The 17,948-nt window shown below is 40.7% G+C and overlaps 1 pseudogene; it reads right to left on the reverse strand.

Annotated features, from left to right (window-relative positions):
- The window catches only part of LOC137028241 (uncharacterized), a 40,595-nt pseudogene that overhangs the window by 19,979 nt on the left and 2,668 nt on the right, over nt 1-17,948 (reverse strand).

Below are 17,948 nucleotides of genomic sequence, written 5' to 3' on the forward strand. Positions count from 1 at the left end.
CCATGGCGGGTCAGGAGCCTTGGCAGGCCACGGCGGGTCAGGAGCCTTGGCAGGCCATGGCGGGTCAGGAGCCTTGGCAGGCCACGGCGGGTCAGGAGCCTTGGCAGGCCACGGCGGGTCAGGAGCCTTGGCAGGCCGCCATGTCAGAGGCCCACCCACATGTGTGGCGCCCACATGTCCCCCACCCACGGGTACTTGGCCCCCCCCAAAAAAAATACTTGGAGAGGTTCAGGATAAAATTGAGGAGTCCAAGGAATAAAGTCAATATGTGGGTGGAGGAGCATGGAGCTGGAGAGTGGAGACTGGAGCGGAGGGCTCGGCGGCGGAGACTGGAGCGGAGGGCTCGGCGGCGGAGACTGGAGCGGAGGGCTCGGCGGCGGAGACTGGAGCGGAGGGCTCGGCGGCGGAGACTGGAGCGGAGGGCTCGGCGGCGGAGACTGGAGCGGAGGGCTCGGCGGCGGAGACTGGAGCGGTGGGCTCGTCGGCGGAGACTGGAGCGGAGGGCTCGGCGGCGGAGACTGGAGCGGAGGGCTCGGCGGCGGAGACTGGAGCGGAGGGCTCGGCGGCGGAGACTGGAGCGGAGGGCTCGGCGGCGGAGACTGGAGCGGAGGGCTCGGCGGCGGAGACTGGAGAACTTGGCTCGGCGGCGGAGACTGGAGAACTTGGCTCGGCGGCGGAGACTGGAGAACTTGGCTCGGCGGCGGAGACTGGAGAACTTGGCTCGGCGGCGGAGACTGGAGAACTTGGCTCGGCGGCGGAGACTGGAGAACTTGGCTCGGTCCAAAAGTCTATAAGCCAGGCCACCTCACTTGGTGGCTCGCACAGGGTTGGAGCTGTAGGCTCGGAAAGGGCTGGAGCGGGCTCTGGAGATACTGAAGCGGGCTCTGGAGATACTGGAGCCGGCTCTGGAGATATTGGAGCGGGCTCAGCGGAGACTGGAGCGGCTTGCTTCCTCCTCCTCCGCTTACGGGACCAAGTGGAGTAGTGTGGGTTCCGTGTGGTCCAGGAAGTCAGCTCACTGGAGGGATATGTGGAGGAAGAAGGAGTCTGACCAACTGGCCTGGCCACCTGTGTTTCTGGAAGGACTGGACGGGATTGACACTTATCCTGAACCTCATCGACAAAGAAATTAGATCCGTTTAAATACAAAATTAGATTAATGGTTTCGCTCAAGGAAAAGGAATTTTCAGGTTCATCCAAACGGATAGTGTCATCGTCCAGTCCATCCAGAAACAGGGCGTTCAAAAGTGCATCTGACCAGTTAGTCAGGAAAGCAAGCTCTACAAACTCCTCCACATACCTCTCCAGTGAACGGCCAACCTGGAAGAGCCCGATGAGCCGGTCGGCCGCAGATGTAGTTGCGAGAGGCTGAGAAGGAGTTGGAGCCTCGGGGATGAGGAAAATTCCCATCTTATCCTTTGTGGATATCCAGCGGTATTGGTCCGTTCTTCTGTTACGGATGCTGGTGTAGAGAGAAGAGGCAGATACGGATTTCCACAATCACAAGAGACTTTAATAGAAACAAGGGAAGGAACACCAAATGCAAACATAACACAACAGAGAACGGACAAGGAGTGCAGGGAGTGAGTGCAATATATGGGGAGTGCTGACAATAGAGTCCAGGTGCAGGTGATGAGTGCTGATGAGGAGTAGACGAGGGAAGTGAGTGCAGGTGTGGAAACAGGAGGATCATGGGATATGGAGTCCAGGAAGACAAGGGATCTGTAACACAGTCACATTATCACTTTAAAATAAAATACACAAACTTAAAAAAATTACACAATCGTTTTCATAAACACTTTCCACCGATGTTTGTTTCCTGCTGAACTAAATCAGTCTGCAGACACCAGAAAAGATGCACATATAGTGCTTTATCCAAGCAAAGCAATTCAGAAATAACCTTGTAAATGTTGCTTAAACTGTGTTAAGTGTATTTAATATATGTGTACACGAGAAATATCTGAACAGCTGAACTCATCCCAGCAGACACAACAAATGTGCTGACTGAACAAGAAGGGAAACTATTGAGAAATTAAGGGTAGCTTATAAAAGTTAAAGTTAACTAAATACAGATATCAGATACAAGTCTCTCTTAAAAGTGTTATGTTCAGCTTCCTGAACATTCAAGAACAAGAACATTTTGTAGCCTACATTAGAAAATTCTACTTTTTCATAAGAGTGTAAAAAAACTATGAATGATTGATATGCATTATAAAAAACCTAAATCTAAAATAAATTTTTAAAAAAATGATGAAGCAAAATGATGTAAAAGAACATAACTTTTAGTTATTCTTTGGGGAGGAACTGCATTATGAAGAACTTTATTCACTGTGACATATTTAGATGGGAGACGCCACACGCAATCGCTGTGTGCACGTCTCGCGTCTGACTGTTTCTATAGGAACCGGAGCTTCTAAAGGCAGCTGCAGTGATGCGATGACTTTAATCGGCGACTGGCTCTTATTCTGCCATATTGTGTGTTGCACTTTCTCCCATTCATAATAATACGAGTGCACCGTCTTTCTATATATTAAGTGTTTGGTGTAAGTAACTAGTACAAGAGACATCAGTCCAACCAAACATAAACAATGAAAGATCCGAAACAGCGTCATAAGGGAAGATGGATCAAAACGGGAACTCTGATGTAGCTGTGGTCTCTCGCAAATATCATCCCACTGCGACAGTTGCAGGAAAAAGCAGTTAGCTACTGGAAAAACTACACTGTTTTAAATACAACTGAGCTACTGACAAGCTCCTGAAAAAATGTAGTTAAGTTAGTAGTCACTACTTGTAGTTAGCTACTCTCCAAAACTGGTGCAGTGATATAAGGTTTCTCTCTAGTGTGGATGTTCATGTGTTCCTTAAGGTTTCCTTGTTGTGTAAAACTCTTCCCACATTGATCACACTTGTAAGGTTTCTCTCCGGTGTGGATCCTGTCATGTTTTTTCAGAGATCCTGAATCACTGAATCTCTTGTCACAGTGTGAACACTTGTAAGGTTTCTCTCCAGTGTGGATCCTCTCGTGTGCTTTCAAGGTTCCTGACCGACTGAATCTCTTGTAGCAGTGTGAACACTTATAAGGTTTCTCTCCAGTGTGAATTTTCTGATGCCGATTCAAATGTTCAGCTCTAATGAAAGTCTTCTCACACTCAAAGCACATATGATTTCTTACACCAGTATGTATTTTCTGATGTTCTTTTAAATTCCGCAAATGTGAAAAACTCTTCCCACATTGATCACACTTGTAAGGTTTCTCTCCAGTGTGAATCCTCTGGTGCCTTTTTAAAATATCAGCTCTAATAAAAGTCTTCTCACACTCAAAGCACATATGATTTCTTACACCAGTATGTATTTTATGATGTTCTTTTAAACTTTGCAGCACTGAAAAACTCTTTCCACACAAAGAACATGAATGTGGTTTCTCCTGTGAATGAACCTGTAGGTGCGACTTCAGGCCTGAACCCCTCAAAAATGTTTTGCCACATTGATCACATTCGTGCTGTTTCTCTCTAGTGTGGATGTTCATGTGTTCCTTAAGATTTGATGATTGTCTAAAACTCTTCCCACACTGATCACATGTGAACGGTTTCTCTCCAGTGTGGATGTTTATGTGTATCTTAAGGGTTCCTTGTTGTGTGAAACTCTTTCCACACTGATGGCAGGTGAAATGTTTCTTGTCTCTTCTTTTCAGTAAAGAAACACTCTCAGTCTGTGAGCAAGTTTTTTTCTCCATGATGATGTTTCTCCTCTTCACTGTCCTCATTCTCCTCGCTCAGGTCTGAAACGAACAAAGTTACATTATAAATGAATCATAAAAAAAGAGAAATGTGAAGTGAAAGTTAAGAAAATTTGATATTTTTGACGCATTTTTATAAAACTAAGTACAATGATCTTCCAGTTATTATTTTTAAAGTGCCCCATTATGTTTTTTTTAAATATTCCCTTTATGCAGTGTGTAATGTAGCTGTTTGAAAAGTCAAAAGTGCATGATAAATAAAGTTATTGTCTCTGTAATCTGAATCCCACTGCCTTATGCTGTGTTCACACCAGACGCGACTTGCGCGAATAAATCGCGCTATTCGCGCGTAGTTGGACGCTTGAACATTTTGAGTTTACTCGCTTCATTCGCGCGTGACATTCGCTTCATTCGCGCGTGAAAATCCCTTCACAACAGACGCGAATTCGCGTCATGAGAGGGGCTCTCCCGCTCTGTGTCCCAGACTCTCCCACTGCTGCACACTTCCTCTGAATAAACACAACTTGTCAGTGGGGAAATAATTGTAAATTACAGCGAATAAGCTCAATTGGTCGTCTTTAGTTGGCTTGTAGTCTTAATATGTATTTATATATATATGTATATATATAGCTCAAATTGAGTAAAGACCGTTTTTTACAACTTATCAGATTGTCCGACCTCCTCACTCACTTTCTTTCAAACACGGTCCTTTTTATTTCTGTTTCTATAAATGTATGAAGATGTACAGCGACGATGATTTTGTCCTCCATTGTTGTTTCGAATTTCTGCCTCAGCTCGCTACGTCACGTCACTACTAGAGCAAGCTCCCGATTGGTTAACGCGGCGCGGAAATTCGCCAAAGTTCAGATTTTTCAACTTGCGCGATTCGCACGAATCGCGTCATTCGCGCCGCTTCATTCGCGCGAATCGCGCCGCAGGATGTCAATTCGCGTCTTTGCATTGACTTAACATGTAAATCACTCGCGCTTACCGCTTCATTCGCGTCCGGTGTGAACGCACCATTACAGTTCTATGTCACTAGAAAAGACATTTGCATAATGCGTGGCTATGTTGTACTTTGTCCACCCACGTTGCTCAATCACATAATTTTACTGATGACTGATGAATGCGGGATTCGCAAAACACTTGCTCTTAAAAGATGGGTCAGTGTTCAGTTTGGAATAGGGGTGTGCACAAATATTCCATCTGTAATTATTATTCGAAAAATGAAAATGCAGTAAATCCATGATAAATCCCAAGCACTAAATCTAGCAGTTATAATTAAATGCACTGGGTGGTGCTGTGGAGTGCGTTTAACAAGTTTATTGTATTTTATCACATAATGTCGTCTGCCTCACAAAGTTTGGAATTACTTAGATGAAAATGATCTTACTAAATGATCTTACAAAAAGGAATTACTTTTGTTCAGATGAATTATTGAACAACTCTTGGAGTGGATTAAATTCAACCAGCATTTAGTGGCATGGGGCATGAAATATACATGGCTTGATTTTGGCATACGAGATCAGCTACGCTACTGCTGCTGCTGAGCAAATACAATAATTTGTTCAGCTTAGTCAAAAATAACAAACAAAGGAAAGACCGCTGCATGAATGGTAGAACCCGCATAGCAGATCTCTACAGGTGGTGCTGGGGAGGAGGGCTAACAGAGCTTTCACATCACGCAGAATGTCGATCGGAGGCTAGGGTACGATACATATGGTTGTACATGTGTGCACGAATATTGTGCTACCGTGAGTGCTACCGTGAGTACAGGAAGGCACCTGTTGTACATGTCAACAACTTCTTTGTCTGAAGGAGATGTTACCAGGTGTGCCCAAAGCATGGCAGCAAGACACAGTACCTTGTTCCCCTTCTAAGGGAACCCTTCTCGGGATCAGATCTCTGAGCCAAATAAAAATAGGGCCCGAGATGGGTCCAATCAAAGACAGTTTACCAAGACGGCCTTACAGTGGGCTGAACACTTGATGTCACTGTCTAGCTGGAGCTCAGGTGAGCAGAGGCCTCAGAAGAATGACTCTCTATGGCGAAAGGAGACCAAACACTTTCAATTCCAAAGACAGTTTACCAAGGAGGCCTTAGAGTGGGGCGAACAGTTAATGTCACCATCTAAATTGAGACCAAATGAGCAGAGGCCTCAGCAGAACAACTCTCTATAGTTAAAGGAGGCCAAAAACACTCAATTTCAAAGATAGTTTACCAAGGCGGCCTTACAATGGGCTGAACACTTGATGTCACTATCAAACTGGAGCTCGGGTGAGCAGAGGCCTCAGAAGAATGACTCTCTATGGCGAAAGGAGACCAAACACTTTCAATTCCAATGACAGTTTACCAAGGAGGACTTAGAGTGGGACGAACAGTTAATGTCACCATCTAAATTGAGACCAGATGAGCAGAGGCCTCAGCAGAACGACTCTCTATAGTTAGAGGAGGCCAAACACACTCAATTTCAAAGATAGTTTACCAAGGCGGCCTTACAGTGGGCTGAACACTTGATGTCACTATCAAACTGGAGCTCGGGTGAGCAGAGGCCTCAGCAGAACGACTCTCTATAGTTAGAGGAGGCCAAACACACTAAATTCCAAAGACAGTTTATCAAGGCGGCCTCACAGAGGGCTTAGCACTTGATGTCGCTTTCTGACTTGAGCCTAGATGAGCAGAGGCCTCAGTGAAACAGCTCTCTATAGTGAGAGGAGGCCAACTAGCTAAACATGAAAACAGTTTATCAAGGTGGCCACTATCAGAGGGCCGAACACTTGATTTTAATGTCTTACTGGACTTAGAAACCAGATAGAGACCAGATGAGCAGAGGCCTCAGCAGAATGACTCTCTATAGTTAGAGGAGGCCAAACACACTCAATTCCAAAGACAGTTTAACAAGGCAGCCTTCACAGGGGGCCAAACACTTGATGATATTGTCTAGCTGGAGCTCAAGTGAGCGGCAGCCTCAACAAAACAACTCTCAAAAAGCAAGAGGAGGCCAGCCCTACTCAACCTTTGAGACAGTTTACCAAGGTGGCCTCGCAGTGGGCCATACACCTGATGTCACTGTCTAGCTAGAGCTCAACTTAGTGGAGGCCTCAGCAGAATGACTCTCGGAAAGCAGCCAAACTCAACTAAAAGACTGTTGAGCAAGGCGGCCACACAGAGGGCCAAACACTTGATGTCACTGTTTAACTGGAGCTCAGGTGAGTAAATGACTCTCTAAAATGAGAGGAGGCGAAAAACACTCAACCTAAAAGACAATCTTTCAAGATGGGGGGCTCAACTGAGGGGAGCCCTAGGCAGAACAATCCTGAGATTGCGATGAGGCCAAACTACACTCAATCTTAAAGACAGATGACTACAGCTGCCGATAGAGGGACGACACACTTAGTGACAATGTCTATATAGAGCCCAACAAAGCGGAGGCCTCAATCGAATGATCCTCAGATCTGGATGAGGCCAAACGACACACAAAAGACTGTCTTTCAATGTGTGGGGCTCCGATGAGTGAAGGCCTAACAGAAAGATCCTCAGATTGGCATGTTGCCAAACTACACTCAATCTTAAAGACAACTCAACACAGTGCCCCACAGAGGGCTGACACACTTAATGACACTGTCTAGATAGAGCCCAAGAGAGCAGAGGCCTCAATCAAACAATCTTCAGATCAGGGTGAGGCCAAACTATACACAAAGCTAAAAGACAGCTCACCACAGGGGCCCACAGAGGGCCAGCAAACTTGGTTTCACTGTGTAGCTGGAGCTAAGGTGAGATGATGCAATTAGACAGCAAGAGAAATTAAATAATAGATTAATTAAAATTGCAAAAGAAATGATTGTACAGAATGGTTTTGAGTTTTAGTTGGAAACTTTAACAAGCAGGGTTGACACTCTGACCACAGAGGAGCCTCAGCACTATCTGAAAGTAAAAATAGGCTATAGGAGCAACTGACATGCTGTGGGTATTAAAGAAACAAGGCGTGAAGGCAACAGGTTTATCTTGTGGCAGTTTGTAAAATCATATGTAGAAGTAGAGCAAAATTCATGTATCTCTTGCTTTGTAATTGAAGCTGTTGCATCAAAACATGTAACGTATGCTTTGCAACAAAAACTTGCTGCAGAACACCAGAAAGAAATGGCCAAACTCTGACTCAAACTCTTTAATTATTAAAATGTATAAAAGAATTTGCGATCATACAAAATGTTATTATATTTTAAATGATTTTCACAAAAAACGTATTGCTGACAAATGGGAAAAAACCTAGATGTAAACTATAAATATTTAAAAACAATTACAATTATTTAGTATTTGAGGGTTGCACTATGATCCTTAAACAGTTTTTTAATGTCATCAAATGATTCCTGTTTTAAATATGCCTAATAAGATTTTCTGATACAAATTGTTATAATAAATTACATTTTAGTGGGTGTTTTCTGAAAAAAATAAATTTAAAGCTGTATTGCACATGTATTTAAAAACCAAAGTGTAATCAACCACCCATAACTCAATATATCCATTTGACTCCAAATACAGTTCGATTTTCGTATAACTATGTTCATAACAATAAATTATTTAGATAATTCATTTATAGCAACAGATAGAGTGATGTTTCTAACCCCATGAAATCCCCTCACAGATCAAACTTTGACATATTAAATCATGTCACATTCAATAAAAATTACCATTATCGTTCTAAACATGAAACACTAACTTTAAAAATGATACATTCATTCAGGTCTGAATGACTTCAACATTTTCCTCTGATGTTCATTTCCTGTTGAACTAAATCAGCCTGACGCCAGAAAAAGACATATAAAGTGCTTTATCCGATGAAGACAACACAGAAATAACCTTGCAGAATGTTGCTTAAACTGTGTAAATTGTATTTTATGGATGTGTAAATACGCAAAATATCTGAACATCTTAACTCACCTCAGAAGACGCAACAAACACACTGAATGAATGAGGCAGGAAGCGTCTTAAATACTGTTGTAAACTCTGTTTCCTGATGGAGGGAACAGTTTCAACTGACGACACTCAGGGTTGTACTTGGGTGCCCCAATCCTCTCTGAGAATTCAAAAAAAGCCAATGAGTATTGGCGAGCAGAATTTGCATTGCAATTCTCATTTGTCTTCTGAATTATTAGAGATGATTGGGGCTCCCAAGTATGACCACTAGTGTCACTCAACGTCACGTCGAGACGAATGACAGATGGGGATATAGTAATGATGTGAAATCAACAGTACCTTAATATGGCTCACTATGACAAAACATTTATACCATAAATGAAAATAAACTTAAAACAGTTCATGTAAACAAAAAAATCAATCTCAGTCATGTGTAGGGTGTAAAATAATTTATCAGACAGTTAAAGGCTTTATTAATCATGAAATTTAAAACACGGAAAGTCCAAAAACCAAATCATAACAGTTAAATTTTTTATAAATCTTTCAAAAATATTATAATGATCTCACCTAAATGTTTGATCATGCAATGCATTTTTTTTTATATTGTAATAGGGCAATTTTTGTTGCACTATAGCTTACACACAGGGGGTCAGGACCCCCGCAGTTTTGAAAAGACAGAAATCAACCCCCGCACTTTTGATTAGGGCTGCTTCAATCAGTCACAATATATCATCTTTTAGCTTATTTCAAATGAGACCATTCACGTTTCTGTGAGATTTTGTTCGTAAATAATCAACTGTTTTGTCGCGGACGTGAAGAACAGGTAGCTAAATATATATTTTTTAATTTTTTTTTAAAAATATATTCTCTGAACATTTTAAGCATGGTAATGGATATTGCAATGTTAATGTATTTGGTCTAGGCGGAACAGATCTGCTACACTGTTGCTGAACTGCTGTTGTAGATTATTGCTGCTGCTACAGAGCAAGTACAGGAACTTGCTACTGCCAATACATACTTGATATGCTGCTGCAAGTAAAACATAGTGCTGCTGCACAAATAGCATATATCAATAACCCATAGCAGATTTATACAGGTGGTGCTGGGGAAGGTGCAGTTTTAGAGGAACTCTGAAGTGCGCTGCAAATTGCTTTAGTGAATTGATGCAAAAACTTGAGAAAATGAGATCCAGGCAGTCCAGCAATGATTATGTCAGAGATTAAATTTGAATAAGGAATAACAATTTATTAATTAAAAATTATAGAGACAAACAAATTCATTAAGTAATTAATAGATAATAACAAAATCTAGAGTAATGTAAAATTCAGAGTATTGTAATTAATAGATGAAGATCAGAATATACAGAAAGAAGGAACAAAATTAAGACATTTGCAGAATGAAATGTGAGACAGGAGAAGAAGCAGAAGAGCAAAGACGAACAAATGGAAAAGCAAAGGAGAAAAGCCCAACTATCAACAGATCTTACATTATTGCATGTCAGCAGAAATAATAACGGACATTGAGTTCAAATGAGCAACTAATTCCGAAAACATCGCTTCTGCAGTACTTGGCAGGCATCCAATACCGAACCACAAACGTGTCAACATGACATATTAGAGAAAATTGATGAAATGAATCATGTCACTTTTACCATTTAAGTTTAATACTTGGAGAAGCAAATACAAAGTAAAAGTGGAAATAAATGAGACAGATCTCTCTATAGACAAGATAGCAAAGCATCTCAATAGAATAAAACCGAAAAAGTGGCCTGTTGCAAAGACAACAACAAAAAAAAAACGTAATTTCTTTCTTAAAAGTGTTACAGCCTCTTCTTCCGATTCCTGAACAAAAAGGTTTTGTGCATATTTAAAAGACAAGAATACAACAAAAACCCATATATAGTTTCGATTTTCTGCTTCCATAACTGAATGTCCAAATGACTCCAAATACAGTTCTATTTTCTAATTACTATAGCAATAAATTATTAATATCATTAATTTATTGCAATGTTAAAAAGCTTGACAGAGCAATGTTTCTATCCCCATGAAATTCCCTCACAGGTCTTTAAAAATCACATCACATTCAATAAAAACTACCATCATCATCCTACAAATGAATCACACTAACTTTGTATTGAATTACACAAACTCATTCAGGTCTCAATGGCTTCAACATTTTCCTCTGATGTTCATTTCCTGTTGAACTAAATCAGTCTGACTCCAGAAAAGGTGCATATAATGTTCTTTATCCGATGAAAACAATTTAGAAATAACCTTGTTGAATGTTGCTTAAACTATGTAAAGTGCATTTTAAGGATGTGTAAATACACAAAATATCAGAACATCTTAACTCACTTTAGAAGACAAAACAAACACGCTGACTGAATGAGGCAGGAAACGTCTCAGTTACTGTTGTGAGCATTTCCTGATGGAGGGAGCAAGATATAGTGTTGAGTGATGACACTAGGGGTTGTACTTAGGAGCCCTAATCATCTCTGAGAATTCAGAAACAGTCAATGAGAGTTGGCAAGTGGAATTTGCATGCCACCCCCGTCATATGGGCATAAAAGAGCAGCGTGCACCACACTAGACAGGTTTGTATTAGTTTGTGTCATTCAGCAGATGGTTCAGCTCTGTGGCAGGAGGAACACCACGTCACCACGAGGTTACTCTGATTGGCTTCATCACTCTGTGGCCGTTCTGGTGCAATATGGCTGCCGTTGCATCACCCAGGTGGATGCTGCACATTGGTGGTGGTTGAGGAGATTTCCCCCTTCCATACATACAGCGCTTGGAGTACCCAGAAAAGCGCTATATAAATGTAACAAATTATTATTATTAACCAAGACGTTCCCCATCTGTCGACTCAACAGTGTCCAATGATGACACTAGGGTTCCCTATGGAAAATGCCACAACACTGAACTGAACAATACTTGTCTGACTGCTTTGTGCTAAGTGTAAAGTTTGGTGGAGGGGGAATATGGTAATATGGTGTGGGGTTGTTTTTCAGGGGTTGGGCTTGGCCTCTTAGTTCCAGTGAAAGGAACTCTTAATAATTCAGCATACCAAGACATTTTGGACAATTTCATGCTCCCAACTTTGTGGGAACAGCTTGGGGATGGCCCCTTCCTGCTCCAACATGACTGTGCTCCAGTGCACAAAGCAGGTCCATAAAGACATGGATGAGTGAGTTTGACGTGGAGGAACTTGACTGCCTTGACCAGAGTCCTGACCTCAACTCCATAGAACACCTTTGGGATGATTTAGAGCAGAGACTGTGAGCCAGGCCTTCTCACCAACATCACTGCCTGACCTCACAAATGCGCTTCTAGAAGAATGGTCAAAAATTCCCATAAACACACTCCTAAACCTTGTGGAAAGCCTTCCCAGAAGATTTGAGGCTGTTATAGCTGCAAAGGGTGGGCCAACTACATATTAAACCCTATGGATTAAGAATGGGATGTCATTAAAGTTCATGTGCACGTAAAGGCAAGTGTCCCAAAACTTTTGGCAATATACTGTATGTTTACTTCAAATATCTTTAGAGAGGAATATTTCTGTTATAATTTTACCCAAAACAGGGTGATGTGATTACTATGGAAGGGTAAATTCTCACATGAAATTTGTTTCATTCACAATCAACACCGGAGGGGGATTCTGCCTAATTCCTTCATAAGAATCCACATTAGTTCACAGAAGGAAGTTATTTCAATCACTCGACTGATGCTATAACGTGATTTGGGAGTAAAATATGCTGTTATTGCTATAATTGTATTTTGGCATTATACTAATCTTAAAACAGTTAGCATTTCAGCATCCTCTAAATGAAATGAACAGCATGGTCTTAAAAAGGTTCCATAAGTATCATCATTTTATCATTGCTTTAATACTGACGATATGACAACAAGCTGCCAAATGTTTTCTTTCAAATAAGTCCATAATATTTGAAGTCCAAAGACTTGTCTTTTAAATTTATGTCTGTTGAACTTGGCAGTATATTCTCTCTCCTGGTTATTCTCTTCAGTTAGAATCTCAATTGTTGTAATTGTTGAATAAAATATTCTGATTAATTGGCTAAAAAACAAAGCAAATCACAAAGTAAGGTAAACATGAATGACTTTTAAGCTTTCTACAGATATCGTGATATCATTACTGTGAATTATTTTGGCCATGATAACAGACGTAAGAAAATCTGATATCATGACAGCCCTAATGTGGAAAATACATCACATGGACTTCCCGCTTGAGAAGGAAGGATTGAGAAATATCAAAATGGTAGTAGTCTAGCTGTCTAGATTTTGTCAAAAAGATCTTCATTTGTGGTTTGAAGATGAACGAAAATCTGAGTGGTTTGGAACAACATAAGTGTAAGTAATTAATGACAGAATTTTAATTTTTGGGTGAACTAGCCCTTTAAGTATTTTTTAATTTCATTAAACATTCATTTGATTTTATTAACAATTTTTATCAAACATGAACCTTTATTTTCATTCAAAAGGCTTATTTCTACTATTGTAGGCTCATTTTGTAAATTTAAGCAATTAATTTAGATAAGCAAAAACTGGGTGCCAGCAAGATGCCATCATGTCCGTACTGTTTTATGGTGCATATTTTTAAACACCTTTTACATTATTTTGATTATTCTCAAGTTAGGTAAAGTAAGTCAAATCTGTCCTAAATCAAAAGCATCTGATATACCTTTCCTTTATTAGTACATTGTGTTGTTGTGTAAACATACCCTTATATTGAAGGGATTTTGTTGCTTGACAATATTAGTGTCATATTTGATGAGGATGCGGCTTCACCCCTGAAAGTGCTGGATCTGAACTAATTACTGTGATTGTTTTTTATATGATTGTTAGAGAAGATGACAGAGTGAAACTCTTCCCACATGCAGTCAAGTGATACGGATTCTCCCCAGTGTGGATTCTCTCATGTGTTTTCAGATGTCCTGACTGATTGAATCTCTGATCGCAGTGTGAACACTTGTAAGGTTTCTCTCCAGTGTGGATCCTCTCGTGTGTTTTCAGGTCTCCTGACCGACTGAATCTCTTGTTGCAGTGTGAACAATTGTAAGGTTTCTCTCCAGTGTGGATCCTCTCGTGTCTTTTAAGGGCTCCTGACCCATTGAATCTTTTGTCGCAGTAGGAACACTTGTAAGGTTTCTCTCCAGTGTGGATCCTCTCGTGTGTTTTCATGGCTCCTGACCGATTGAATCTTTTGTCGCAGTGTGAACACTTGTAAGGTTTCTCTCCAGTGTGAATTCTCTGGTGGCGTTTCAAATCTTCAGTTGTAATAAAAGACTTCCCACACTCAAAGCACACATAAGCTTTTTCACCAGTATGTATTTTCTGATGAACTTTTAAATTCTGCAGATGTGAAAAACTCTTTCCACACAAAGAACATGAATGTGGTTTCTCCTGTGAATGAACGTTCAGGTGGATCTTCAGGCCTGAAGCCCAAAAAAATGTTTTTCCACATTGATCACATTCATGCAGTTTCTCTCCGGTATGGATGTTCATGTGGTCCTTAAGGTGAACCTGTTGTCTAAAACTCTTTCCACACTGATCACATGTGAACGGTTTCTCTCCAGTGTGGATCCTCAAGTGAACATTTAGACTCTTTTTGTATGTGAAACTCTTTCCACATTGATCACATGTGTGAGATTTCTCTCCAGTATGGATATTCACGTGGGCCTTAAGGTGAACCTGTTGTCTAAAACACTTTCCACACTGTTCACATGTGAATGGTTTCTCTCCAGTGTGAATCATCATGTGAACCTTGAAGCTCTTTTTGTGTGTGAAACTCTTCCCACACTGATCACACGTGAATGGTTTCTCTCCAGTATGGATCCTCATGTGATCCTTAAGATTCTTTTTGTATGTGAAACTCTTTCCACACTGATGGCAATTGAAACATTTCTTGTCTCTTCTTTTCAGTAAAGAAATACTTTCAGTCTCTGAGCAAGTATTTTCTCCAGTTTTGACATATTTCTCCTCCTCTTCACTCTCCTCATTCTTCAGCACCACGTCTGAAAGTAAAAAAAAATAAATTTTAAATAAATCAGAGTAAAATGTAAAGTGAAAGAAGACAACAGCTACACAAAATAAAACAGGGTCTCTTTGAGATCATTGTCATCTGTATGTGCAAAAATGCAAAAGGAAAAACCTACATTTTTAGTCCATCATTGACAAGTGTACCCTCAGACTGAAGAGATTTTATTGCTCAACGGTATCATTTACCCAGCATGAACCGGGTGCTAGTTCAGAGCTAGTGCTATTACCAGTTCGGGGTTGGTTCAACTGACGAGCCATATAAGAACCAATTTGCTTTTCCACGGGCTAGAGAGCCAGAACAGTCCTATTTTTCCCAGCAGCGGCAGTGCAGCAGCGCCAAACAAACACACCAAGCTTGTTCAAGATGCCTCAGCTTCTCGCAGACAAATTGGCGCATGCATCTTGAACAAGACTGCCATCAACGATGGAGGATGTTTTGTTACAATTGATGCACAGAGCTTTACGAACCTACATCAGCATCCAACCATGGCGAATCCAACATGTTCGTGCAGCTCACCATAATTTGTTTAGACAGAGAATACAATCGAGCTGCTATTAGCTCGATTAGCTGCTGTCACAAGTTTCTATTCTTCTTGTTGGTCATGGTAACCCTGTCCCCAGCCCCTGACACAAGCGGTTCTTACTTCTAGACCAGCAATGTATTGGTGCTACTTACAAACCACTTGTCCTAGTTCAGAGCTGGTGCTTTGGGTGTCAAAAGACAAAGAACTGATTTGAAACTAGGCTCTAGTTCTGAACCAGCACTCAAACTACCTAGGTTGAAAAGGGGTAATTGTGTCACGTTTGGTGAGGATGTGAAGATGAACTACTTACTGTGATTGTTTTTTGTATGTCTGCGTAGAGAAGATGAACGAATAAAACTCTTCCCACATGCAGTGCAGTGATACAGTTTCTCTCCAGTGTGGATCCTCTCGTGTGTTTTCAGGGCCCCGGAATCAATGAATCTCTTGTCGCAGTGTGAACACTTGTAAGGTTTCTCTCCAGTGTGGATCCTCTCATGTTTATTTAGGGCTCCAGAATCACTGAATCTCTTGTTGCAGTGTGAACACTCATAAGGTTTCTCTCCAGTGTGGATCCTTTCATGTTTTTTAAGCGTTCCTGAATCACTGAATCTCTGGTTGCAGTGTGAACACTTGTAAGGTTTCTCTCCAGTGTGGATCCTCTCATGCGTTTTCAGATGTACTGATTGACTGAATCTCTTGTCGCAATGTGAACACTTGTAAGGTTTCTCTCCAGTATGAATTCTCTGGTGCCGATTCAAATCTTTTGTAGTAATAAAACTCTTTCCACACTCAAAGCACACATGAACTTTTTCACCGGTATGAATTTTCTGATGAACTTTTAAATTCTGCAGATGATAAAAACTCTTTCCACACAAAGAACATGAATGAGGTTTTTCCTCTGAATGAACTGTGATGTGCATCTTCAGGCCTGAAGCCCACAAAAATGTTTTTCCACACTGATCACATTTGTGCAGTTTCTCTCCAGTGTGGATGTTCATGTGTTCCTTAAGGTGCCCTTGATGTGCAAAACTCTTTCCACACTGATCACATGTGAATGGTTTCTCTCCAGTGTGGATCATCATGTGATCCTTGAGGTTCTTTTTGTGTGTGAAACTCTTGCCACACTGATCACATGTGAACGGTTTTTCTCCAGTGTGGATTTTCATGTGTTCCTTAAGGTGAACTTGTTGTCTAAAACTCTTCCCACACTGAGTGCATGTGAACGGTTTTTCTCCAGTGTGGATCCTCATGTGAACCTCAAAACTCCTTTTGTGTGTGAAACTCTTCCCACACTTATCACATGTGAACGGTTTTTCTCCAGTGTGGATTTTCATGTGTTCCTTAAGGTGAACTTGTTGTCTAAAACTCTTTCCACACTGATTGCATGTAAACGGTTTCTCTCCAGTATGGATCCTCATGTGAATCTTTAAAGTCTTTGTGTCTGTGAATCTTCTTCCACACTGAAGGCAGGTGAAACTTTTCTTGTCTCTTCTTTTCATTAAAGAAATGGTACTCCCAGTCTGAGAGCAAGTTTTTTCTCCAGTTTTGACATGATATTTCTCTTCATCATTGTCCTCATTCTTCAGCACCACATCTGAAACAAAAAAGTAATAGCTGTCAAGCTATTAAAAGTTTTAAATTAATCACACATTTACACTTCAGTTACACTTTTTTCGTAAGTTGAATACAGAAGGCGGTCTGGCAGAAGTTAGTTATATTACTTTATAATGTGTTAAGTACGGATATTTGTCTTACACAAATGTATTGCTTTACTTCACAAGGACTTTATTAACCCCCCGGAGCCATGTGGAGTATGTTTAGGATGGATGGATGCACTTATTTCAATTTCGAATAGGTGGTTTTCACGCACTGCCATTATAAAGTTTAGGAGCATCAAGGTGATTATTAATATAACTCCGATTGTATTCGTCTGAAAGAAGAAAGTCATATAACACTTAGGATGGCTTGAGGGTGAGTAATCCATGGGGTAATTTCAAAGTGAACTAATCCTTTAAATATAAGTTTAACTTAACAGCAAGTTTGAGCTTCAGCAAGAACCAATAAGTTTAATTCTTGTGTTGCGCAGCACATTTGAGCATCCGCAAGATGTTTGTGATAATTCAATTTTACAGTGTAAGAAGACATGGACATAGTGGAAGTGGAAAGTAGGGTGGAAGGGGTGTGAGGAGAGGTGAAATTCAAACGAAATCAGAATTACCCTAATTCTGAATCCTGATTCAGCCCCCATAACATTTATTTTTTTTTTTTTTAAATAATAAGAATAAGAAGAAGAAGAAGAAGAAATGGTTCAAGATAAAATACTATAACAATGTTATGCATGAATATAAATATCAACAATTTTTTATAAATATTTGTAGTTTTAAAGCTGTTGAGATAACTGAACATTTTTTTGCCCCCAATTTGAATATTCTTAAATGTCAGGGTGGCACGACTGCAGCTGAGAAGGTAATAACGTTAAGCCTGATACTGTAATGCAACATCCAGAGGAACCCAATAGATCGTTGTGGCAGAGTGAAAAGGGTTGTAGATATTTCTCCAATACTGATAAAATAGCTAATTTCAAGTATGGGTAGATATAAATATTTGGTTGTACCACCTGACAAAAAAAGCAAAAATATGCATTACATCAGTTTTTGTTACGTCCCGTAGCGTTCTCTCTCTCTCTCTCTCTCTCTCTCTCTCTCTCTCCTTCACTGT

Source organism: Chanodichthys erythropterus, chromosome 10 (genome assembly GCF_024489055.1).
Source record: "Chanodichthys erythropterus isolate Z2021 chromosome 10, ASM2448905v1, whole genome shotgun sequence".
NCBI classification, from domain to species: domain Eukaryota; kingdom Metazoa; phylum Chordata; class Actinopteri; order Cypriniformes; family Xenocyprididae; genus Chanodichthys; species Chanodichthys erythropterus.